Source organism: Pogona vitticeps, chromosome 1 (assembly GCF_051106095.1).
Source record: "Pogona vitticeps strain Pit_001003342236 chromosome 1, PviZW2.1, whole genome shotgun sequence".
Taxonomy (NCBI): domain Eukaryota; kingdom Metazoa; phylum Chordata; class Lepidosauria; order Squamata; family Agamidae; genus Pogona; species Pogona vitticeps.
Window position 1 is genome coordinate 279505761 of NC_135783.1, and position 26085 is coordinate 279531845.

A 26085-nucleotide genomic window follows, 5' to 3' on the forward strand; every position below is an offset into this window, starting at 1 on the left:
TCAGGAGTAAAATTTGCAACATGAAATCTATGGTTTAAATCAAAGTCAAGTGATCTTGGTTTGATAAACCATATTGTTCACCATGAGTTGTGCAACAGTATTTTGGCCATTGATTCAATGACTCTGTGCCAATTTGGACTAACTCTGCATAAAGGTTAGAGCTTAAACCATAGTTTCTGGTACAGACATAACAGGAAACCTCAGAATCACTGAGTTTCAGATATGAAAGAGAAGGTAGAGTGAAGGTGAGAACATGAAGACAACATTGAGGTACAATGCTTGTGCTTGTTCTTGATCTGACAAATTGACCAGAATCTTGTTGGACTCTTTCACATGGGTAAGTTAAATTGTATAAGTCACTGTGATGAATTGCCCCTGACTCTTGGAGCACCAGTCACATTATGAAGTATGTCTATATGTGCAAATAAGCTGTACAGCTAGTAAGGCCCTGGCCCCTGGCCCGCGTATTATATTGGTCCAATATTCTTATCTCTGAATCAGGTTGGTAAGTCATCTGTGGCCATTCTTGTGTTCATTTCTCAGCTCTCACTGGAGAGATTTATTGAGACAGGGAATTCCTGTATCTAGCAACTGTCTTTCTGGAGTCTTCTGGTCCTGAATGAATAAGGAATAAATACAACAGCAGTCTGTACGTTTACTACTGCATTCACAGATCACTTTCATTTTTTCTCTGTTGGGTCTCTTAGATGTTCTTTTCCTCTCTCTTGCTAGGCATCTATTCAAAGGGTGGAAGGGTCTGTCTTGCTTCTGTTTTTGCAAATCACTAAGATATTATTGGATGCTATTCAATACTAATCCATTTGCATGTGTGACTTAAAGTCTTTTTAAGAAATTGTCTTTTCAACTAAGTAAGTAAAAACAGTGGTGCTGTGGAGCAAACACAGCTCCTTAGATCTTTTTCAGAGGACAATTATGTATTCTCCAGAGGAACTGAAGGCTTCTCTTTGTTTTGGCACCCATATGAGATACTCATGAGGCTTTCTGGCTTTATTATTGTTTGCGACAAGTGGGCAAAGAGGAAGTCAAAGAAGGAGGAAAATAATTAAGTAGAGGCAACATACATATGTCCTTTTATTTGATGGGATTTCTACTTTAGGATGCAAGTTTAGGGTTTTCTTTCCTAGGGTGTGACTACACAGCAGGAAAAATATCAATGGATTTCCTGTGAAGTCATATCTGGGAAGACAGATTTCCCCATGTGAGTTTGCTTCAGTTGATCATACAGCAGTCAGCAGAGAGGGGGAGGAAATTGGCACTTCAGTCTTGTTTGCAGCTTGTTAGGCAGCTCTGCTCTGGCTGTTCATATTTTCAGAAGGCACAGTTAAAGCAGAGCTACCTCAATAAGTTGGAAATCAGATGGATTGATAACTTGCTCCTCTTCGTGTGTTGATTTATTGTTCTTTCCTCCACTTCCATTGCCTAGCTGCACTAGTGTGAAGACAGTAAGCTTTCAAAAGGAAGGGAAAGGAAGGGAAGAAAAGAAAAGAAAAGAAAAGAAGAAAGCAAACAGACCCAGGCACCAGGTTTGGGTAGAAGAGCAGTCAAACAGCAGCCAATTTCCCTGTTGCCCTGCCTCTTCCACTGCTTCTGGAATCAGATGGAATAACTTTAAGTAGAATGTCTACAAATATCCACATCAGTTCAAGCCATCACACCATCTGAACTGAGATGAATGTATAGGATTCTTGAAAAGTAAAAGCTTCAGCAGCAGAGGAAAAAAATATTTTGGCCTGAATCTCATTAACTTGTACACCATTTATTCAGCAGAAAACAATGTGAATCTGACTGTTGCAACTCTGAAGCATTTCCTGCATTATTTGTCAATGTAGTCACCACCTTAAGTTACTTTGTATTTCTAATTAGAAGTCAAGAGTTGCATTTCACCTGCTTCAGCATGTTTTGATAATGTACAGTGTGTTTTACAGTTAAGCACCTCCACAGCAACTCTCAAATATCTACGTGTAGGAATGTAATCATGCCTAGTAACATGAAATTTCATGAATCATTTGTTGGCTTGTTGTTGATGTCAGTGTTTCATATGCCCTTTTCAGACATCACATAATGCAGTTTCTTCAACAAGCATACAAACGGGGAGCCCTCGCCCTTCCATTGTTGCTTTTCCCCCCACACAAACAATGGTGAGTCTGAAGAAGAGAGGGTTCTGCTTGCCTATGTATTCCCTATGCCCATAAGAATCCTGGAAAATTGGTGTTCTTGCTTTTATCGAGTCAATACACAAGCAGGAGCATCTCTTATCCAGAATCATCTTTAGTCACACAGAGACTAAATGACGGGTGCAGATACAGCCATTACTCAAGCCGCCTAGAGTGGTCCTGACCCGACCAGATAGGTGGGATATAAAACAAACAAACAAACAAACAAACAAACAAACAAACAAATAAATAAATAAATAAATAAATAAATAAATAAAGTGCACTGAAGAAACTACATTCACTGATGTGTAAATAGGGCTACAATGGAGTTTTAGAGAGTTAGCTCTTCTGAGGGTAAATAATTGGAAGTCCATGTATGTGCGAGAGGGAGGGAGACAGAGACGGAAAAACAGAGTGAAGCTCCAACATTTATTTGTAGTTTTGGACAGTTTTGACCATATGCTGAATTATGAGCTCGTGGATTGTTGTAACAACAGTTCTTGTAATGTGCCTTCTGCACTTGAAAATTTGCCTGTTCCATCTACTGAATTTGTCTCTTGTCTTGTCTTGCTCTGCCAACATCCAGTGTGAGAAGGCCATGATGGAACAGAATTGACCTAGGGAAAGAATCTTGGTACACTGAATAGCCTCGATCTAAGCAGGCTTTTCACACCTCTCAAGACATGTTTCAAGAAGCAACACACTTCATCTCAAATACCGGCATGTTTTGGAGACATAACATTTGCAAAAAATAGTCTACACAAAATTTGGGCAATGTTTTAAAATGCTCAAACGTGTTTCAGTCAAGGAGGAAAATTGTTCTGTGGCTAATACACATAAATGAATGTGTACATTAGGTAAAATACATACATAGATATGTACAATGCATTAAAATGTGTACCGGCTTGAAGGTGGGAACTAAAAATGAAAGTCTTGCAAACTGACACTTCAGGCTGCAACTCATTGACCAGTGGAATCAGAATGACTTGTCCTTGCTGTGATTTGATTCACAGTCTACCTGATACTTCAATTCACTTTTAGTGATCATGCGGGGACTGTCGATTTATTCAGAGCCAGTGTCCACACCGACTCCTCAATTTGATATGGTGCAGTCTGCATTTCCTTCCTTCCTTCCTTCCTTCCTTCCTTCCTTCCTTCCTTCCTTCCTTCCTTCCTTCCTTCCTTCCTTCCTTCCTTCCTTCCTTCCTTCCTTCCTTCCTTCCTTTCTTTCTTTCTTTCTTTCTTTCTTTCTTTCTTTCTTTCTTTCTTTCTTTCTTTCTTTCTTTCTTTCTTTCTTTCTTTCTTTCTTTCTTTCTTTCTTTCTTTCTTTCTTTCTTTCTTTCTTTCTTTCTTTCTTTCTTTCTTTGGCAATTCTCCTGTGGCTCTTTGTCCAGCTGCTTGGTTTTCAAAAAGTTGCACAATGTTAGGGGAAAGGCAGTAGCTTCCAAATTTCTTCATAATGTACACAGAACTATTGGGAACATAGGTAGTCCTCTGTATTCCATCATGGTTGTTTCTATTTTGTAGCAAAATGTTCATTTTGTTTTCCTACAGAGGTGATCTAGCACTAAACTAAAGTATCAGTGACTCAGTGCTAAACTCATTTATTCATTAATTTTTTTAAAAAAATCCAGGACACTTGGGTGACAGATTGAAGGGGCAGGAGTTCCCACAGTACTTAAACATCACATCCAAAGTGGCTACATCACCACAACACCCCCCAAATTCATGTCCCCCCACCTTTTTGTAAAACAAAATACTGTAACTGATTACATAGAGGAGGACTCTGAATCATTCTGGCTTGAGAAAAGTAGGAGCTCCCAGCAGCAGGGAAAAATTCTATGTCAGTCTCAAAAGGGCTGGACAGATTCAAACTAACCTTTGCATTGTGTTATCCATTAAAAAAAGTTAAACACTCCCCCCCCCCCAAATTTGTCTGTTTTATATCTGCAACAAATCTCACAATATTTGACTGTGTATTCACAGTCGAAACAAGAAAAAGAGGAGAACACAAATGAAACTTGGAGAAATGTAATGAGATCACAACAGGGAGTTGGTCGCATCTTTAAACTGGACCATTTGGGCCATGTGGTAAATTATGATTCCACTGTCCCTCACATCCAGAGGGCCATGAACTATCTGTACATATGGGTCTCAGATGCATTCTCCTGTGCAACTCTGTGTGAAGGAAAACACTCAGGACTCAACTCCTTCCTTTATCTGGGAGTACCATTTCAGTAATACAACAGCTTTCATGAATACCTTTCCTAGAAAGGAAGATTTAACAGTGTCAGTTACTGAAAGTCTACAAAGAGACTCTCAAAAGCTCTCTGCTTATTTTCAATAGAGAATTGTTAGCATAGCTTGTCACCTTCTCTAGGCTGAAAATTTACACACTGTTGCCTATATTGTCTATATGTTAACTAATGAACGTGCGAGGCTGTTTGTACTATGCTGAAAGTTCACAGCCAAACATTTATGGCACAAAGGGGGCTGTTTTTTTTTAAAGTACTATGAAAAAGTTTCACATATGCCTCCTTGTCCTGATCTGGTTTACTGTAGCTTTGCAGTACTGACCCACTAAACTAGCTGGATTAGTTTAGTCATATTTTGGGGGAAATAGCAAGTATGCTTTTCCTTAGAAAAAGGGATTTGCTTGGCCTGTAACTATGTAGTTAATAGCATTTACTTTTGAACAGTGGGAGAAGTGGACATTTCCAGGGACCATATGTTTTGTCCTGTCAGGAGAAGGATTCCTTAAGCAGAAGTCTACACATGGATCCTTCTGACACTACTGCTGTTGCTGTTGCTGCTGCTGCTGCTGCTGCTGCTGCTGCTGCTGCTGTTGCTGCTGCTGCTGCTGCTGCTACTACTACTACTACTACTACTACTACTACTACTACTACTACTACTAATAATAATAATAATAATAATAATAATAATAATAATACTAATAATAATAATGTTCTTCCGTTCCTAGAAGCTTAGCTAGGATTTAAACCATTGAGTATTATAACAAGCTCTGCCATAATTACATTAAATGATCAGGAGACCACATGAGCTCCCTTAGGCTTGAAATAAAACATTTGAAGGCAAAACACAGACAACTTATGATGGTGGAAGAATATCAGTTTGTGTTTCATCTCTAACGTTCTGTTCTGGATGCAGAAGAAGAGAATATTTCATTAATTAGCTTAAAGCCATGAACCACGCAATGATTGCTGTGTTCCTTCTGCTCCATGAGATCAAAGAGTTGACCACACTTTGTAGCAACAAATAACTGCATATTAGTATAATATATAATCTTTTCCAGCTTCCTCCTCATTTCCCAGAGTTGCACTTGATTCACCAGCTTTTACTTTAACAGCTGTGCACCTCTAATATGATTGAACTATGTTATAAGCCTTCTTACTAGCACTGCAGAGCTTGAACAGAAATCTATCCAGAAATATTATAGATCCGTTTGGGCACAATCCACCAAACATATTGCCTGTGGGAAAAGACAGGCATTTCAATTGCATTTTTCCAACAGCTTGTGCTTGAAGTCTGATTTTATTCCCAAGAGAGGGGGAAAAGCTGTTTCAGATTATGGTGTTAAAGAAAATAAAGCTTTCATCGGTATGCTGCGGAACAAATTGTCCCTATCAAAACCCGACAAAACTGATGAACAAATTCCAGCCTTCAAGGACATTTGACAGGGAGAAATATTCGTTGTCAACTCACACCTTACAACAGCCACTGAAGAATGCTTGTTGCATAGATCATTTTAGAGACAATGGCTGGGATCCAACACAACGTATAGCTAGCCGGGATTTTAAGGAAATGCTGATGTGTTTCTTGAAAAGCTGCTGTATCTACTGTGTGAGAAACCACTTTATATATTTTATATATGTAACCAAACAGCACAAGGGTCTAGGTTTCATAGAAATAATGCGAAATTCATAGTGAGCACATTCAATCTTTTGGGTCTCAGATTTTACTCCTGCACCAAGTCACAGATCCCTGAATTATCTAAGCACTCCTACTCTGTAGTTAGGCCATGTTTTAAGACAGTCTGTTTCACTGGATTAAGAATATTTCACAAATCTTTGTGGCTTTTAAAAAACCCCACCTAAAATATGATCTGTTCAGATTTAATGTTTAACCATTATGAACATGGATCTGTATGTACAAATCCAATTGAAATCATGGTTTAATGTCTTTTTTAGTAGTAGATTCCTAACTGTGCTTGTTATTTAGACATCACGTATAACTCTGGCTAATGCAAATAACCATAGCTAAATGTTGTGTCTCTTAAGCAAACCTGTTTGCTCCTGCAAGGGGAGAATACCAATAAAAGAAGTGAGTGGCCACACATAGGTTTATAATACCAGGTTTCAAGCCATGCTATTTTTTTTTACTTCCCCTACCGGTTTCAATGGGAGGGGGAAAGATCTGGTAAATCAGTTTCAGGATGCCATGCATGGGATGTGGACATCTTTGAGATCCCCCTTCACCCCTGCTATCTCTCAGAATGCCTTGTGTTGGGTTCAGCAGTTGCCCACTGCCAGCAGAAATATGGTTGGTGGCATGTTTATACCCATGAAGCTTTACACTGTGCACAACTGGAGGCTCCAAGTTGACACTCATGTTGCTGGCAGACATCCATAAGATTCTAACTGATTCCTTCCTTCACTTAGCTTATTCTGCAACTAATATGCCTTTTCTGATAATAACAGTACTATTAGGAGAAAGAGTGAAAGGAAGGTCACAACAAATGTGTGAACTCTTTTCAAAAATAATAATGTTCAGACCTTGGAGAGTTTGTTCATGCAGTTCTTAAAGAAGGTTCCTGCAGAACCAGGATGCTTCTGTCTACTAGACAGAATGACTGTTTGCATTCTAGGAATTAGTGTTTCGCCCTTCCCAAAAAGTTCATGTCTTCACGATACAGTTTCATAGTACTCTAACTGCTGTAGATCCATCCTAAAAAAATCTAATTTGGCGAGAATCTTGGAATTCTTTATCAGAAAGAGGTAGGGTTGTAGTTGAAAGGTACTAGAGCTCTTTAGTAGAGAATTCCAAATGCTACCTCACATAGAGCAAATGTCAGGATGCCATGGGTAGGTGAAGACATGACAGTCAAAGTAGTACCAAACTGCCATAACTTTGTAGTGCAGACACTGCCAATGACTCCTTGACCTCCTGACATGACAGGAATGTTCTGTTTTCTCAGTAGAAGAAAACCCCATGATACATCCCTGTTCTTCAAATAACATGAATGATACAAAGGTAAACAGCCTCAATACCACAGCTTAATACAACTGACTGATGTAAGAGCAGCCATATCATTAGTCTTTGTGAGATAATTATCTTTGGTGGCGGAATGCTAAGATGGCAAATGCAATACTTTTCTGTGCCACCACCTCAGGACCAGTGCCTGCTCCCAACAATGAATTTCCATAGAACTCTTGAATGCTTGTTTTGAACATAGTGTTAAGAAGCCTAATGGCTGGTATTGTCTTGCTATGTTCATATGAAATAATGCTACATGGAATGCCGTTTTCTAAAGCACCACACAACCATCATTCCCACTGACCTCCGAGAATGAAGTGCTCATTCATCTATCAATAATCAGCGTTCATTCTTTTACTTCTAGCTGGCTTTTGAATTGCATTTTTATCTTAACAATGAATCAACATTCCTTCCCCTAGAACTGTCAGTGCAAGAAGCTGTTTTGTATTTAGCAATATCCAAGGGTGACTTTTACAGCTTACATGCCCCTCGTAGGGTGTGGAGGATGTAACTGTGACTGTACTTGGCTGGGGTACAATGAAACCACTGATAGAGGAATAAGACTCAGAGGCCATAGTTCTAGTCCTGTTAGTGGCAGGTGTGGGAGATAAAAGAAAAAGGTTATTTACAAGGATATGAGTTATCAAGATACAGCATATAAAAGTAAGACCGGCATAACAAAACTGAAAGTACATTGGTTTATGATTGGCTTTCAAATTAGGTTTCTCCAACAGTATAGTACTCTGACAATATACATTGGTTAAAGAAAAGGCCGAGAAGAAAAGGATTTGCATTTACTTTTTACAGCACAGAATGCTTCTTTTCATTAACAGAAGCTAAACCAAAGAGCCATGAATTTAGGTAATTCATCTCCTTAATGGCATAAAGGATTCACTGGCTTAAAAACATTGACTGGCTCACTTACACTTCATAGCCATGTCCCTACAGCACTGTTTTTCTGAAGAAGTGTATGAATCAGCCTTCCGATGACCCCTTCACCTCTGCAATGCGCAGCAAACTTGCTTTGATCATTTGTCTTCCTGGCACCTTCTGAGACACAAGCTCTCTGCCTACAGCATACTTTTGTCTCAAATGAAAGGATGGTTGGGGCATAATAAATGCGTAGATTAGCAATATTGTGCAAGTAAAGTGTATGGATTTCAGTGGGGGAAGAAAAACGAACATACTTTGACACAAAACCAAGACTAGAAGAAAATTTGGAGAAATGTAACAAAATAAAGACTGGGAGATTTCCACATCCCTGTTCCACAGTCCAACAGGAAGTCTCTGTTACAGGCCCAAGTTTTACAGGGTTTCCTTCTCACTCCACTCAGTCCACCTGTTTGTCTTCTCATCTCTGTTCCCCAGCCCTTTGTGCAGGGCTACGTAATACATCATTCTGGTAGATGCTATGTCGCTAGGAGAGCCCCTCATAGTAAGTGATCTTACAGAGGAAAGAACTGGAAACCTCTGAGCTCGGCTTCCTTCCTTGAAGCTCTAGGTTACTGGTTTCTTTTTAAGCAAAGACATGCCCAGTGGATGAGATGTTTCTACAACTTGCTGTCCTCCCTCATTGCAAAGTTGTGCTCTCTGTCTCTGAACCAGTTTTGGGCCCTTGAGATAGTAGTAGCACTCAACAACAGCAGCAATATAATACATATCAAAAACAACAATACAATAATGGGGAATGCCCTTCTACTCACAGACTATTCAAATAGGTCCTGGTGCTAGACATTTCTCTAAAATTTGAATTGACACTTGACATGGCAATATTTTCTGTGGAAACCTCTCCTTTTATATATATTTACTTCAGGGTCTTGTATTTCCTTTCCAAAGGAACTCCTCTCCCGAGGTGAGGATGGCTTTTTGTTGTTGTTGCTGAAAGACAATCTGTCAACATTGTTGGGCACACTCTCTCTGCCTATTAACACAAGAACCTCCAGACAGTCTTATTGTCTTTGTCCAGGATGAAAAAAAAATCTGAACCTTTCACTTGACGGCAGTTTGACACCTCTGGACCTTACTGGCTCAGATTTGTCAGGGAGTTTGACATGATGTATATGACTTATTTAAATTGTAATATGTTATCACCTGGTTTGGATCAAAGATGTGCAGCTTCAAAGGCATCAGTTCAATTATGGTGATGTCAGAAGTGATCTGTTGTTTAATTAGTGTATATTTTCTTCTATATCCGGCATTCAAAATAACAAAATGTCTTTTAGATTTTCTTCCACTAGTAGAGTTCAAATTTTCTTTCCTCATGATTACTTTATTCATTGGCAACATTAGCATTAAAATTTTTCATGGATTATATTCAGGCACCTCCCCCCGCCTTGAGGCTTAATATCAGCTATTCTGATTTCAAATGCAAAAGTACTAATAAGTAATTTTGGTTTGCATCCAAACACATGATTTTGAGATGCAAGGACTTCCTATACACCTGGTCTCCTGCCATTTATTTAAGTCACTGGTTCTTAACCTTGGGTTACTCAGGAGTTTTGGACTGCAACTCCCAGAAGCCTTCACCACCAACTGTGCTGGCTGGGGTTTCTGGGAGCTGCAGTTCAAAAACATCCAAGTAACAAAGGTTAAGAACCACTGATTTAAGTTACCTTGAATGACTAGCTTTAACAATCTGCCATAAATTCATAATTTCAAATAAATTATGCAGCCTCTGTCACGTTCTGCTAAGATGTTTGTTTCAGAGAATAAGAGAATATGTGAAGTTAGTGCAAACTACTCGCTAGCTGTCTCTTGTCATTCAGGTAAAAGGAGCTGCACATGGACAAGGAAGAGACAATAAAGGGAAATTAAAGATGCTGAAATTAACCCACTGAAATCAAAAGACAATGGCTGAAGTTCTGTTGTGCAATGTGAATGATGTCAGCAGGGATGGCAAATTACTACTGATTAAAGACTTCCTTTGGTGATTTTGAGGTGCACACAACTTCACTGCATTGTCTATAAGTCACAAGCATCACAAAATTGCCCAAGGGATGTTTTGCTGCTTCTTACTCATTTCCATTGCACATACTGCATTTTAGCCAATAACTTTAAGTTACCTAATTTCAGGTGGATCATTCTCCCCCAAATGGAAGGAACAGAAGAAAGCTTGCCTGAAGAGAAATGTCTGCTGGTAGAAGGACAACAATGAGAATCCACTGAAGTTTAGCTTTCAGTGGAAGGGAGTGGCACAGCCTGAAAACAACTGTAGAAAAAGCTCTTTCTCATCTTCTCCAGATGTGCTTGTGGGCTGGTGAGATCAAGTGAGACAGAGCAAGGGAGACATATGTGGGAAGATACTATCCTTCTGATAGCCTGAACACAAGTCACAGGGGGTTACGTAGGACACGACCAGCACTTGGAAATGGGCTTAGAAAGGACTGGTGGCCAGTGGAGCTGTTGCAATAGGGAAATTACGTGATCACTGCAACCAGTCCTGATCAATAGTCTTGTTGCAGCAAGGGTTAATCTTGGAAAGAAGCTTTATTGCAATCTAGTGGTCTTCATCAAAATTTTGTTAGGGTGGTCATTCCAGGTAACGTAACTCAGGTGTTTCCACTTATATGCTATTTGTGACATTTAAAGCAACTACCAACTGTTTCTTATCGCTACATATTTACCAGATAAGATTGGAATATTCCAAGGAGTACGCCCTTCCATGTTTACAATGCAACTGCAAATACAAGAAGTAAAGTATTGTTAATGTTTATTGGACACCTCATAAGTTGCCAAGGGGGGGCTCAGGAGAGGTGAAAGGGGTTCAGTTCAAGAATTTATGGGTGTGATGGGAAATACATATACTTAATTTTTGTGAAAGGTGATAGGAATGGCATTCCTGATTTCCAAAGTGTTCTCAGTCTACCCATTCACTTAAGTGTTTGAAGGAAACACCCTTGCTTTGACAGCTTCTAAATGTTTAAAAAATCACCTCATGTTTTAGAATTTGGTCTGGGTTGGGGATGGACTGGTTTGCTCCTTTTTCTGACAACCATATGATGTCCATGCCATTGCAAACCAGCCCATTTCTTTTTAAGTGTTGCTTAACACATCAGTGAGACCTTGAAAGGACTTTTTAAAAAACCCTTTCAAAAAAGCACTGATGCACTGTGTCAGTTAGCAACATCTAGACATAAATCTTCTTCTCCCTTCCCCTCCACAGCTAAGTGGAAAGGAAGCTTCCCACTTCTCACAATCATTAAGCAGCTTAGGCAAAGCATGGAGGAGGAGGCAGGAGCCATTTTTCTTTCATTGCAGGCAGAGTAGGTAGGCCACATTGCGGTGCATTGGCAGCTTGGGCACTCAGAGGAGGCAAGGAGAGAAGGAAGAAAAGACATTTTAAACCAGGGGTCTCCAAACTTTTTACCCTGAGGGCCACACCAGATACTTTCAGGATCTTAGAGGGCCGAAGGAAAAAGGAACACGTGTGCGTGTGTACGCCCGTCTGGCTGCCTGCCCAGCCCCAGCCCCTGCACCATGCACCCCCACAGTTGCACTCATGCAAGCATGCATGCGCCCCTGCATACATGGGCACACACAAGGTTAAGGGAATGCGCCAAATAAAATGGCAAGGTGGGCTGGATTCGGTTTGCGGGCCGTTATTTGTTTTAAAGCTTGATATTTTTTTTTTAAAGAAGCAATCCCCTGTTATAGTGTTAAACTCAATCTCTGTAATAAAGTGAAACAAAATTACACCATGCCTTTAAGAGGGGACAATTTTATTATTATTATTTGCAAAATAATGATACTGTTACTGAAAACACCAAGGCAAATATTGTTACTGAACACTTCAGGGGGATAGTGAGAAGAATCTTGAAGCTATCAGCAACAGTCCAGATACGAACAGAATGCTTCTTTGGGAAGAATGCTGAGTCTCAAGCTGCCCTGTTTGTATAGCAAGATTACTTTAAATAAAAACTGACAAAGTTTCAACTCTCTCTGTTGACAACTGCTGCAAAATCTATGTTGTTTTGTATTCTGATGACATGTTTGAAAAGTGATTCTCGTTTGAATATTCCACCCCATTTTCCCCCCATGGTGATGCTAGCTAACATTATTTTAATTCAGGAAAGTGACTCCAGGGCTGCTTATGGAAATTAATTAATAACATGCTCCCTTCTCTTGGCTAGAAGCGTTTCTATTCTAGCTCCAGCTTATTCTCTGCCTTGTATTAGTGGCAGCCCAAACGTTGTCTTAACCCTGACCATAAACCCTTCAGACATTGCTATGTGTCCACATCTGAATGAATAAACTGTAATCTTTCCAGTTTGATAGATCCACAGGAGCAACAAATGTGGCTTCTTGCTCATAAATTGGGCTGTAATTGATTGCAGCAACACTGGTATATTGTAGAAGTCAAGAAAAGACTGAAAAGGTCTTTTTAAAGGGCCCCTTTGCAGAAGATGTTTGGATAGAGGCAGAATAATTTGGGAGACTTATAAATCCAGCAAGATTGATTTATTATGGCCTCAGGTTCAAGGCTTCTTTGCAAATATTAATTAATCCAAAGTGACTATCTTGACCTTTCCAGTGTTTTAGAAAAATAAAACCATGTTGTGGGCTTTTCCTTCCTTCAGACCTTGGTCACGAAATCAGAGCTTACATGCAAATTAAGCAGAAAGGGTTTCCAATGTGCAGTGTTGTCTTAATCTCCCTTCTCTCTATATAGAAAGCTGAATTTCATTGAATGTGCCTTTCATTTCCTCTTACGGGTTCCTTAATAAAGGACTACTGTTTGTTGAATATTACACAGAGCAAAAGTCAACCTTACTCTTCAGCATGCCGTCTTTAAGTATGTAAGTGGCTTGATTAAGCACTCAGAATGGCAAGATATGATTATGCCAAGATTAAGGAACATGAGAATTTGTTTGTCTCTTGAAATTAAAAACAAAAGGGGAAAATAGCCTTCTTGGATCAGACCAAGATCCATTTAGGCTACAGTCAACTACAACTAGTCCAATGAAGACGGTGGTGGTCTTCTCCTACTGGTCGCCCTCATCAGCTAGCATTTAAAGGCATACTGCCTCCTATTGTGGCTAGCTGCCATTGATTGATCTGTCCTCATGAATTTGTCTAAAACAAATGTGAGTAATCTTTGGCCCTCTTGATGTTTTGCATTACAGCTCTAATGAACCCTTACCCTTGGACATGCTGGATGGAGATTCTGGAAGTTGCTCAAAACACCCAGCAGGTCAGAGATCTCTCAAATCCAACAGTTCCTGACTTTGGATCCCCAGATGTTCTTAGAATAAAATTTCCAGAAATCCTGGCCAGCACAGATTGTGGCGAGGGCTTCCAGGAACTTTGATCCAGGAACATCTAGGAACACCCAAGGTTGGAAAGCTTTAATCCTTTCAAGGAGTCATCTCAGTTGGTAGATATCACTACATCGTGTGGCTGAAAATTCCATATTTTAGCTAAGCAAACATGGGTGTCATATATCTGCCCCATTTCATTCTCTGCATGAACACTAGATGAAAACTGGTGGCCTATTTGGGTGTGTGGATATATGTTCACACACGTGTGTGTTTATGTGAATAAGGCAAGCATCAATCAATGGCCAGCATGTTTCGACAGTTGCTGAGGCTATAGCATTCTGTGAGGCCAAACCACTATTGTGGGGTGTCATTTTAATTGCTGACAGAGGTGCAGATAGCAGAAGAGCAGGAGCATTTTGGGAAATAGCAGCTGTAGGCAACTGGTGCTGCTTGGAGTGCTGGTCATAAGTCCAGGTGCTGTGACACCTCACCGCTAGGTAATTCCTTCAAGATCCACTGAGAGACAAACAGGTCCACCAGAGATCACTTTGTCTATGTTCCTTTCGAGAGTTGGGAAGTAGTTAACAAGGCTACCTGTAATGAGTTGCATCCCCGTATGTGTTATGAATAGTAGTTGGTTGGTGAGGTAATCCATCTTGTCCATTTCCTCTGGCAGCAGTATATCAGGGGCCATCAGTATGGAGGGCCTTGAAGGTTCTTCAGGACCATGGAACCAGAACCAGGATCAAATATTTCCTGAAATTGTTAGGTAGGGGTAAGTTATTGTCCCTAACGATAAAGAGGAGCAAAATGGGAGCATTTCCCTAGACTTGACAAAAAGCAAGGACAATGCATTGCAAGTGGATTAGTTAGTTAGTTATTAGGAATGGTCTTGTGTATGTGTGTATGGCATTCAGCTGGAAACGTATTAAGATGGAGAGATTTGCTATATTTATGTCTGAACAATAAAAATTTTGCAGGCAATAGTAATTTAATTTTCAGCAGCCCATCTCAACACAAATAAAAGATGAAATAGCTGAGACTTCTACTTTTCTTATATCATGCAATTCTATGTGGAAGTCTTATTATTATTGCTGGCTTCTCCTAGTCTCATTAGCAATCCAAGAAAACCGGATTTCAGCCCATATAACTGCTGGGTGGAAATGCATTTCACAGCAGTAAAGGCATCTGCTTCCTTTAGTTCAAAGTATCATCTATGTTTTGTTTGAGGTTAAGTTGGTCTTAAAAAGTTGCAAGAGAAAGGTGTTTAGTCATCCATATTTTAGAAGTTTGGGTGTAGGTCGTTCAGCAATGGACTTCAGTTATCTCTCTCCAATATGTATGTATCAAGTTTGCTGCCTTTTATGACTCTGTGAATGAGTTTGTCACAGTTAACACTCAGAACACCTGGGTGGCCCTATCAAATGATGTGATGTTTAATTCATAAAACTGCTGTTAACATGGTGTTCAGTGGCAGTATCTACACCAGTTGCCTCCTACTTTGTTTCAAAGAAAAGTTTATGAATGGATGAGTCACTTGTAATACAGATTACAATAGCAGAAGGAAGCAGTAGATATGTACAAATATTTAATGTTGTTTCTACCAACTTATGCATGCACCTGGTGCCTATAAGCAAAGAAAGAATGGTCCCAGTCATAAAGAAAACCTGTAAGACACCGGCTGCTATGTTTCTGGGTAATACAAAAGAATTTAATAAATCCCCTTGAAAAAAAGTGGAAAACAAATTTCTTGCAACATAGCCAGGGTCCTGCACACAACCAACTTATTTTAGTGGCTTTTGCACCAAAGAGGTTATAACAATGTATGTGTGTCTGTTATTCATAATGGTGCCATTTTTCACTCACAGGTTTTTCTGCTTCCTTAAGTACTCAGGGTAAAATAACACATGGTGAGCTGGAAAACCAAGTGGATTCTAACACAATTGCTGAGCAGCTGTTTTCCTTTGAATAGATTTACAGCCCAGTCCTAAATATGTTTCCTCTGAAGTAAATGAGACTTACAGTGTGTAGGATTGAAGCTTTAGGACTGCACTGTAAAAGTTCAGATTTGTGTGTTTAATTTACATGGATCAAAGATGAGCAGCTCTGGAAAATTCTGGACCTCCCCTGCTCTTTCTTTCTTTCTTTCTTTCTTTCTTTCTTTCTTTCTTTCTTTCTTTCTTTCTTTCTTTCTTTCTTTCTTTCTTTCTTTCTTTCTTTCTTTCTTTCTTTCTTTTTCTTTCTTTCTTTTTCTTTCTTTCTTTCTTCCTTTCTTTCTTCCTTCCTTCCTTCCGTCCTTCCGTCCTTCCATCCTTCTGTCCTTCCTTAATGGAACAGATTGTGACTTCCAGATTTTTGGGGGTGGAGGAAGAGAGGTTATTTGGGGTATTAGGAAGGTCCTTGAAAAATCCATACAATGGAGAAGTACATCCCTGAAGCCTTCTGAGGATGCAGTTCTCAATTTTTCATCAGGATTTTGCTGATGGGATCTTGAGGGTGCACAGAAACCACACATTTGTGGGGTGCTTGCAACTACAGAGTACACAATTCCCAGCTCAGATACATCATGATATTTGGCAGGCTATACTATTGCAGAGTTTTAAATTTTGGTTAAATTCCCCTAACTACACATCAGAAGTTCAGAGATTCACAGAGCAGAATGTAGCTACAAATTCCTCAGATAAACCCACTCCTTCTTCTTATCAACTGGCACTTACAGTCTTTGACATTAGTAAGAGAAAGAATAAAACATGTTTCTTTACTTACAGCTGAACAGATATACAACAAAACGAACAAACTTGACTTCTTTGAGCAACAGGCCTCAGCAGATACTGACTGCTTCAACAAACAAGAGAGAGAGAGAAAGTCTGAGCAAAGAGATGGAGCTCTCTTTGAACTCAGAAGCAGGAGGAAACAATTGGTTAGTGCTGGATAGACTGACAGATGCCACAGTCCAGAAAGGTCCCTCCCAGCCACACTTTCTGAAGGTAGCAGGCAAGATTGCAAAACATTCCAAAATAAACAAGATGGTGTAGAAAGCAACAGGACAATCTACCAGTCGAATGTGCCTTGCTGACAAAACAGATTCTTCCTCCCTCTGAAACTGTGGTGTCCCTTCAAAAATGGTCTGAAGGGTTGGGAGACATTCTGAAGCCCTCTGGGTGTCAAGGCATGAGAAGTAGGAGATGTCCTGTTGTACGAAGGCAAACTAACTCACACAACATTATACATCGCTCATTATGTTCAGAATTTGAGAAAACCTGGAGGATCCAGACATTTCAAGTGTTTTTGTTCTTGAAAATGGCATAATTCTCTGGATTCAGAGCATAATCCATACATTATTTGTTTTGAGAGTGTTACTATAGGAATTTCAAAGCATAAACAAAGAATTGAGACTGGGAGGCCAAATCTGATGTGATGCATAGCCCCGCATGTGGAAAGTGCCTCTAATGCTTGTATCTTTTTCACTTTCGGTATCTTGCAAACTAGCTTTCTTTCTTTTGTGATCGGTCACCAGGAGGTAAGCGTGGGATTTATTTAGCTTTTTGGAATCCTGTTGCTGGAAAAATAACATGCTATCAGCTTCCAGTTGTGGATTTGCAGTATAATTTGACTCTAGGCTTTATCCTAATAAGCTATCATGGACTAAATCAGGATGAGTCCCTTCATCATGTGATTGGAGGAAAATAAAATAAAAAAGGCTTTCATCCAATTTCCTTCCGTCTCATTGAAGACAAAGGCCTGCATTATTTGTAATTTTTTAGAGATGTGGTAAATATATAACCGACCATTGACAGAATGTTGCTTCTGTGAATGGTTCACATTGCTTTTTTTAAAAAAAATATTCATTATGATTATATATTTTTAAATGAACTTTATTTTCTCCTTTTTTGCAAATAACTGAAATAGGTATATCTAGTTATTTATAAATAAACATCTCTACTTGGTCTATGGTCCAAACACAGCCTCTTCCTCCCACTGACTTCATTGTCACCTCGACACTCACAACAGAGCACAATGCAACAGCACAGTGTAAGCCACCACATGAACCATGCGCTGCCAAGACCACACCCCTGTAACTATAAAAGTAACTACATTTTGGTTGTTGTGGGTTTTTCAGGCTCTTTGGCCATGTTCTGAAGGTTGTTTTTCCTAATGTTTTGCCAGTCTCTGTGGCTGGCATCTTCAGAGGACAGCACTCTGTGCTCTTCTCTGTGCTGTCCTCTGAAGATGTTAGGAAGAACAACCTACAGAACATGGCCAAAGAGCCCGAAAAACCCACAACAACCATTAGATCCTGGCCGTGAAAGCCTTCGCGAATACATTTAACTACAATTTACTGTTACAGTGCAAAAGGAAAGTCCTTATTCTTTGCCAATCTGAAGTTGTACTGTAACTTGATTACAGTGTTGTTATAAGAAAAAGGAATTCAGTACAAGTGATTAATTATTTGTAACTAATTACTTCTATGCACTGATCTAAAACACAACTCACTGCAAACAAAACATTATTTTATCCCCCACATGGCTTTAAATCGCTGGATAGTAATATTTAATTTTGTCTTTGGTTTCTGCTGGCTTGTAATAATTTAAACCATCCTTCTACCACAGACAAAATTAAGGTTGCTTAAGGTGCTGTCAGCTTTAATCTCATAGTTGACAATTTACTAAAGCTGAAAAGTGTGAATTTAGAAAAAAAAATTCTGAAAATTCAAGCTGCACAGTTATAATTTCTGTCACTTTCTTGTGTTTTATGGTCTGCTTCTGTGTCAATTGGCATCATGGAAGCTTTCTGTAGAGAATTGGTCTATCTCTGTCCTGGTGTTTTTTTGACATTTCTTAAGGGAAAAAAGAGAGAGAGAAATGCTTGGAATGTATTATCTCTGACTAAAGGACAACATTAGCATTATTCATCTGGACATTTCCTTTTAGCAAAGAAAGTGTCCATTATTTAAGCATCTCCAAAGCTCAAGGAATTTAAAGGGCAAAGGGATAAAACAGAGGGAAGAGAGGGGGGAACTGTTCTTGAAGATAAAAAAAAGAGATTCAAAGCTGTAATCATGTGCACGGAGAGACTAATTTAACCCTGGTGAAGTGACCGGGATCTAAGAGTCTTCACAGTGGCTATGTCTCCAGCACAACCTGAGAAAACAAACAACAGACGCCCTGGGACCAACTTTAACTGTTTATTTGGCTTCACTCAATTGCATAGGTAATTTCTGGATTAAATTTTCTCTGTAGACCCATCAACTGGCTTCATTAATTTGGAATGCCTTCAGACACAACCAACTAAATGCCAGGAGAGGGGATGCGGAGAGGCTTGTAGGTCTACAAACCGAGTGGACAAAGCATTGTGATTAATAACGGAGCTGCATTCTCTTAAAAACATTGTTCATGCAGTAAGGCTCTGTGAAGTGATTAACACTCATGAAATAATAGAGCCATAGGCTGGAGATGTGGATAATTTGTGTGTGGGTGGGTGGGCGGGTGGGTGGGTGTGGGTGTGGGTGTGGCAGGGCAGCCGGAAGCCCAGCTTGTGTACTGAAGCCTTTTTTTGTCTATTTCAAGAAAAAAACAAGAATGTTGCAACTTTTAAGAATTTTTAGAGAGCAGAACCAAGCAATGAATGCTTATGCTTGGACTTTGTACTAGACAAAGTTCCTCCTTAAAGATTCCTGACTATAGTTAGCGTATGATGTCATGATCTCGTAACTGGTTAAAGAAGACAACTCAGGGCCATAAGTAGCTGACTGGGGCTCTGCCCTAGGGCACCAAATTTAGATTGTGTGCCCCTTCCTCAGCTACCCACAGTTTCGACAAAGAATGAAAATAAGAAACAGGCTCTTCCAAGAATTCATATTGGGAACAGTGGTTATTAAATTGTTCTTAAATGATTACCACTTAAGAGGTGAGTGATAAGGTGGTCAAACTTCTAGGTGACATTTTTTTTAAAAAAGTATGCTGAAAAATCACAAATTATTCCCTCCATTCCCAACTGGGTCAATGGGCAACAAAATGGCACATGAAGTTCAATGTAAATATAAAGCAGGGGCAGGCAAATGGTAGCCTTCCAGATAATGTTGGACTACAGCTCCCATCAACTACAAGTACCATAGCTAAGGCTGAAGATTGCTGGGAACTGCAGCCCACCATTTGGAGGGCTACACTTGCTTGTTTAATGTAGTATATCTTGACAAATACTGTTGTGGTTTAAACTGGAAATGACTACCTAGGAAAAAGAGCACTGAGTCATGGTGAATAGGTAAAATAAAATCTTAACCAAGTTGTGGCAGGTGTGGAAAAACAAAGAACATTAGCTGAACCAATTTCTTGAAAGATATCATGTGTGACAGTCTGCAACAGGCTTGGCTTCCCCAAACAATGACTTTCCGGAGAGGTTTCATCTGGAACACATTCTAGCGCACTTTGGGTGTATTATCAAAAGTTCATTATTCTGTCGTTTGATTTGATTACAACAGAATAACACAGGAAAGAGAAACAAATTAGAAGTGCATTATTTTTTCCTCATGTAACTTTTGTAAAACAAAATCCAGTTAGGTTTATTTTGTTGTCGTTGTTGTTTAGTCTTTAAGTCATGTCTGACTCTTCGTGACCCTAAGGACCAGAGCACACCAAGTCCTCCTGTCTTCCACTGCCTCATGGAGTTTGGTCAAATTCATTTTGGTAGCTTCAATGACACTGTCCAGCCATCTTGTCCTCTGTCATCCCCTTCTTCTCTTGCCTTCACACTTTCCCAACATCAGGGTCTTTTCCAGGGAGTCTTCTCTTCTCAGGAGATGTATTGGAGTTGGAAGTACTGGAGCCTCAGCTTCAGGATCTGTCCTTCCAGTGAGCACTCAGGCTTGATTTCATTCAAAATGTATAGGTTTGTTCTCTTTGCAGTCCAGGGGACTCTCAAGAGTCTCCTCCAGCACCACAGTTCAAAAGCATCAATTCTTTGGTGGTCAGCCTTCTTTATGGTCCAGCTCTCACTTTATTTATTTATTTATTTATTTATTTATTTATTTATTTATTTATTTATTCATTCATTCATTCATTCATTCATTCATTCATTCATTCATTCATTCATTCATTCATTCATTCATTCATTCATTCATTCAATTTATATGCCGCCCACACTACCCAGAGGTCTTCCAGACATCATTACTGGAAAAACCATAGCTTTGAGTATTCGGACTTTTGTTGCCAAGGTGATGTCTTTGCATTTTAAGATGCTGTCTAGGTTTGTCATCGCTTTCCTCCCAAGAAGCAGGCATCTTTGAATTTCAGGGCTGCTGTCACCATCTGCAGTGATCATGGAGCCCAAGAAAATAAAATCTGTCACTGCCTCCATATCTTCCCTTTCTACTTGCCAGGAAGTGATGGGACCAGTGGCCATGATCTTAGTTTTTTTGATGTTGAGCTTCAGACCTTTTTTTGCACTCTCCTCTTTCACCCTCATTACGAGGTTCCTTAATTCCTCCTCACTTTCTGCCATCAGAGTTGTATCATTTGCATATCTGAGGCTGTTGATATTTCTTCCGGCAATGTCTTGTTGTAGCCCATATATAATCAACTGAAATGCCCTGTTGACTGATCATCTTTGTGCCAGGGCTTTTAGTTTTAGAAACAGTGCAACAATTTACTTTTCTCTCTCCTTCGTTTCTTGTGTGTTATGTCACTCAGACCTTAATTCTAAAGACAAGCACATCCTTACTATTCCTTTAGCTGAGCCAGCATTTTGGCTAAAGAGCGATGTAGAATCATTTATCATCATCAGTATCAACATTGTCATTGTCATTGTCATTCTAATCATCATTGTTATTGCCAGCATCATCTTGAGTAATGTCATTGAGGTCTATTGTCAGTGTAAATTATTTCAGCTAAAACTGGATTTTTTAAAATGCCAGAAATTAGCAAGACCTTAGATATGAGTTCCAGAAATTGAACATCCCTATACAGAAGCTATTTAACCTCGCTATGAACAGGGAAGTACATGAAAGGAAAGAACATGGCTATTTTCCATAAGCCTTTGTTTGGGAACATTCCAGTGCTGGCTGGCTTCTGTTGAAGGCTGGCTACTGTACTGCATGCACAGCTGACCTGGTCCAGGATGTCTTGGTGATGTTGTAATCACATTTAGAGTGCACCTTATCCATAGCTATCCAATACAGAGCAATTGGGAATGTCTGACAGGTGAACTATGATTAATTTAGTAATAGAACCTACTTAGAGGTATTTCATATCTTCCAGCACTGAACCCGGTTCATGAATACAGGAACTGAAATTGTATCCTACTAAAAGAGAAAATCTGGGGTGTGTATGTATGTGTGCATACGTTTCCTTTTAACAATATAGACTGGTACAGTTGTGTGAGAATACAATAGCTGCAACAGAATGCTGGTGATGCAGAACATCAAGGCAATTTTCAGAATGCTATTAAGTATAGACCTAGGTAGTAGTGTACTTAAATGAGAAGAGCAGCGGTTCTGGGTTTTGGGGTTTAAAGGGACATAAGAAAGTAAGAAAAGCCATGTTGAATGAAATCAGAGACGATTCTAGTCCAGCAATTTACACCCTACCATCAGTCCCCAGTCAACCAGATGCCTATGGGAATTTCACAAGAGGACCAGAGTGCAATAGCACTCTCCTGCTTGGGTCCACCGGCAAATTGTCTCTGATACTGGTGGCTGTATGTGACCATCATGATTAGCAGTCATTGATATATTTGCTCTCCATCAGAGAGTATGTAATATAATATTTTTAAATGATGTCTTTTTAAAAATTATGTGATTTTTCATTATGGAATAATTAACTTTTCAGGATGATAAATTAAGAAAGATCTCAGAGGTTTTGCAAGGGCATTGTTCTAATTATGCTAGCACTGTTGTAGGTCCTTATTGGTCTCCTGCTAACACAGGCTAACGAGGAGTAGCATATTCAAATGATGTTCATGACAATGGCTCTTCTCATTAAATGTGCATCCACTTCTCTGTCCTGTGTTGATAACATGTGAAGAAAGACTCTGTCCCAATAAAATTCAAAGTTTGAATTCAGCCTGTTCTTTTCCTCTGAATTATATACACAAACACTGCCTTGAAATGTTTCTTGTTTTGTTCTCTTTTATTAACATTGCTCCCCAATTACCATGAGGCTTACTCCATCCTCACAGAGCACTGTAGGAAAGAATTTAAAGTATATCTTATTCTGGGTCATCTTGCTGTATTGATTTCTTTGTGTGCACATTTTCTCTCTCTCTCTTTTACACACAGGGGAAAAAAACACCCCATCTATAACATATAGATTGCAATGCAATGATCTGTTCTTTCAGTTTCCAGTGGCAATTTTATTTTTATAAACACCCACCTGATACTTTTCCTTTTTGATGTATTCTCCTTTCACCCCTTCCCACGTGGGATTCTTTCCAAGGCTGTTTTAAATAGTTATGTAATTGGCCACTTCTTCAGGGAAAAGCAAACTCTCCAGCTGTACACTGTGTGTTTACCCTTCACCTGTAAAGAGAGTTTCATTCAGAAGAACATGCCATTCTTTCTTTGTCTTCCCATGGGAAAGCTTTGCGTTTGGAAGCCAGTCAATAAATGCAAGGTATGCAAAGAGTAGTGTCAAGACATGACTTACAGTTGCCAAAACCTTTGTTTGTGGGGAATAGTTACCAGTCATGTTATCTCTCTAGTACAAAAGCAGAGAGATTTTAATGCATTCTTATGTGGACTAAGGCCTGATTTCTTGACAACCCAAGCAATTCTTAAGCTTCCTTCTTTGCTGTATCAGTTTTTTAAAATATCTCGCTATGGATTCAGACGGCCTTGAAAAAGATATCAGGGGCACACCTTAATTAATGCACTATAAATTGCCTTCCTGCGTTGAGGAACAAGAATAATGACTGCATTTGCACAGTCATGACCCATTGGGAAAATGCCATGATGCAATGCAATGGGAATGTTCACAAGATAGACATTCTGTTTGATATTTCTTAGTATTTTAAAGTCAATGAGTGGAACCCAGATTGTGTCTGAGGGAATGAAAATGAAATGGAAGCAGGCTGAACAAGAGCTGTGGAAATGAACTGATACACTGCAGGAATAATGCGTTAAGTATGCTTATCTGAATATAGTGTTTGGTGAAATCAAGGGGGCTTCCTCCTTCCACTAGAGATGTGTACGGGAATAAGCTGTTCAAAAATGGTCACCAAGTGACATCTTGCTGCATTTGAGAAAGAGTTGAATATTTTTCAGTCTCATTAATCACATGCTCCACACTGAGCTTCTGAAATAAGTAGCACTTAGATGTGTTCAGTTTTGGCTGGAGGATTCATTCAAAGTACTTCCCCCTTCTATGAGTATTTCTGTACCAGCCTTTTCCCTGTGATCTTTCATTAAAATAGCATGGAAAGCTGGTGTAGATATGGTATTCCATCACGTAACAGTATTTAGCCTTGATCCATTTTGACACATAACCCCCTTTAGGGCCTGTCCAAATTAGCTGTTTTGAGTGTGGGGTGGATTGGGCTACAAAGGTTCTGTTGAGATTGAGGTGAGGGTGAATGTGCCATCTGGCATGCTCCTCCCATCCAAATTGCAAACAACCTCTTGTAGCCCAATCAGCTGTTAATTAAATGCCTCCCCTACATATCTGCAAAGGATTGTGGAAGTGATGCTGGAGGCTGCTATCTCCAGGCTAAACAGTGAGCATGCCAGAAAGAACGCATGCCCTACCACTGGGCCAGAAAGGTGTGTGATAGCTCTTAAAATGGAAGGATGGATCATTCTAATTGGAAACACTTGTGGATGAGGTCTTTTTCCTCAATTCAAATCATGCTATCAGTGAGACATATCCCATATCTACATACCAGTGTGGACATGCACAGAGGCATTTGAGGATTCTTGTATAATTGTCTTTATCCATCCAACAATCTTTCTGCTGTTACTTTGGAGTAGTTTGTTTAGATGTTCTCCATCAAGGCCATGCTCATATTCTTTTTTCTTTCATCAAGGGAGCCTTTACTCCTTATAATGGACACAATCTGGCATAGATAATTTATTACTCTTGAATGAACAAAGGAGAAATGTTTCCCACTGCATAGCATTAATGACTTTATGTTTTCATAGAAGCAGGTGAACTTACAGATAAAGACTGGATTTGGGATAATAATAGGCCACCTAAAATCAAAATGTATACAGTAGTGGTGACTGTGGTACAGATGTTGTAGAGCAGTGGTCCCCAACCTTGGGCCTCCAGATGTTCTTGGACTGCAACTCCCAGAAGCCTTCACCACCACCTCTGCTGGCCAGGATTTCTGGGAGTTGAAGTCCAAGAACATCTGGAGGCCCAAGGCTGGGGACCATTGTTGTAGAGGACTAAGACTAGTTTTTTCGTCCTACAAATTGTCCCCATCCAAGCTGCTCCAGAGTTTTTAATGCTTGTGATTACATTTGGAGATCAGTGTTGCCTTGACTATTGTAGGGGACATTCCTAGTATCATTTGTGATATGATAAGGTACAACACTGCATCCAAGTAGACATGGAATTTTCTATATCTAACAGGCATGGAGTGAAGACGGAGGAAATATGGCAGGCCTGATGTAACCCTGCAGCCGCTAGATGGCTATGTTTTAACTAGAACAGGGATAGAAAACTTTTGGCTCTCTAGATGTTTTAAACTACAACTCATAATGTCTCACTATTGACCCTGCCAGGTGGGTGTGAGGATAACTATAAGCTAAAGCATCTGGAGAGCCAAAGGCTTCTCCATCTTTGCTGTGGAAGCCATTTTATAACAAGATTACCAACAGAAAGAACACATGGCAATCCCTCTAGGCCTTCTTAGTTATACTGTTTATCTCTATGACACTTAAAAAATGTCATTAAACTGATAATCAATGGAATATGTCTATCTATGATCTGAAGTCTTTGTCAGACCAATCAGGCTGAAGGCCAAAGTCATGCTCCAGCTGCAGGAGATGTACATACAGGTCCTTTTAAAGTTTAAGGAAATAGTTCCTTGTTCCTTTTTGTGAATGCTAATGCTTGCACCTTCAGAGCAATAATGGTTGGGACAGGACAAATGAAAGGTTTTGAGAAGCTGCCAGGTGCTGAATGGCTAAGAGCCTGCATGAAAACTTCGCTGCTGGCATCTCCGTGCCAGAAGAAATACAAAACATAGTGCACAGGAAGTGAAAAATACACAAGGCAAACAAACACAAAAGGTACACCAACTACCTGTCAAAGGAAATGCCCTGGAAGGTCTATAGATCCTGCTTTGCCTAGCAGCGTAATACCACAGCAAATGAGAGAGATGCCAAGAATCCAGTTCTCAGGGGAACAGCTCCAAAAACAGATATTTAGTTTTGGCTCAAAGAG

The 26085-nt window shown here is 39.7% G+C and overlaps 1 long non-coding RNA gene across 2 annotated transcripts in view; it reads left to right on the plus strand.

Annotated features, from left to right (window-relative positions):
* LOC140702550 (uncharacterized) overlaps positions 1-3472 on the plus strand; it is a 46585-nt gene extending 43113 nt beyond the window's left edge. For both annotated transcript variants that reach the window (XR_013540524.1, XR_012081761.2), the window contains exon 3: positions 1445-3472. This is a non-coding gene — a long non-coding RNA (uncharacterized LOC140702550). The remainder of the gene's footprint in view (positions 1-1444) is intronic.
* The last annotated feature ends 22613 nt before the right edge of the window (positions 3473-26085 follow it).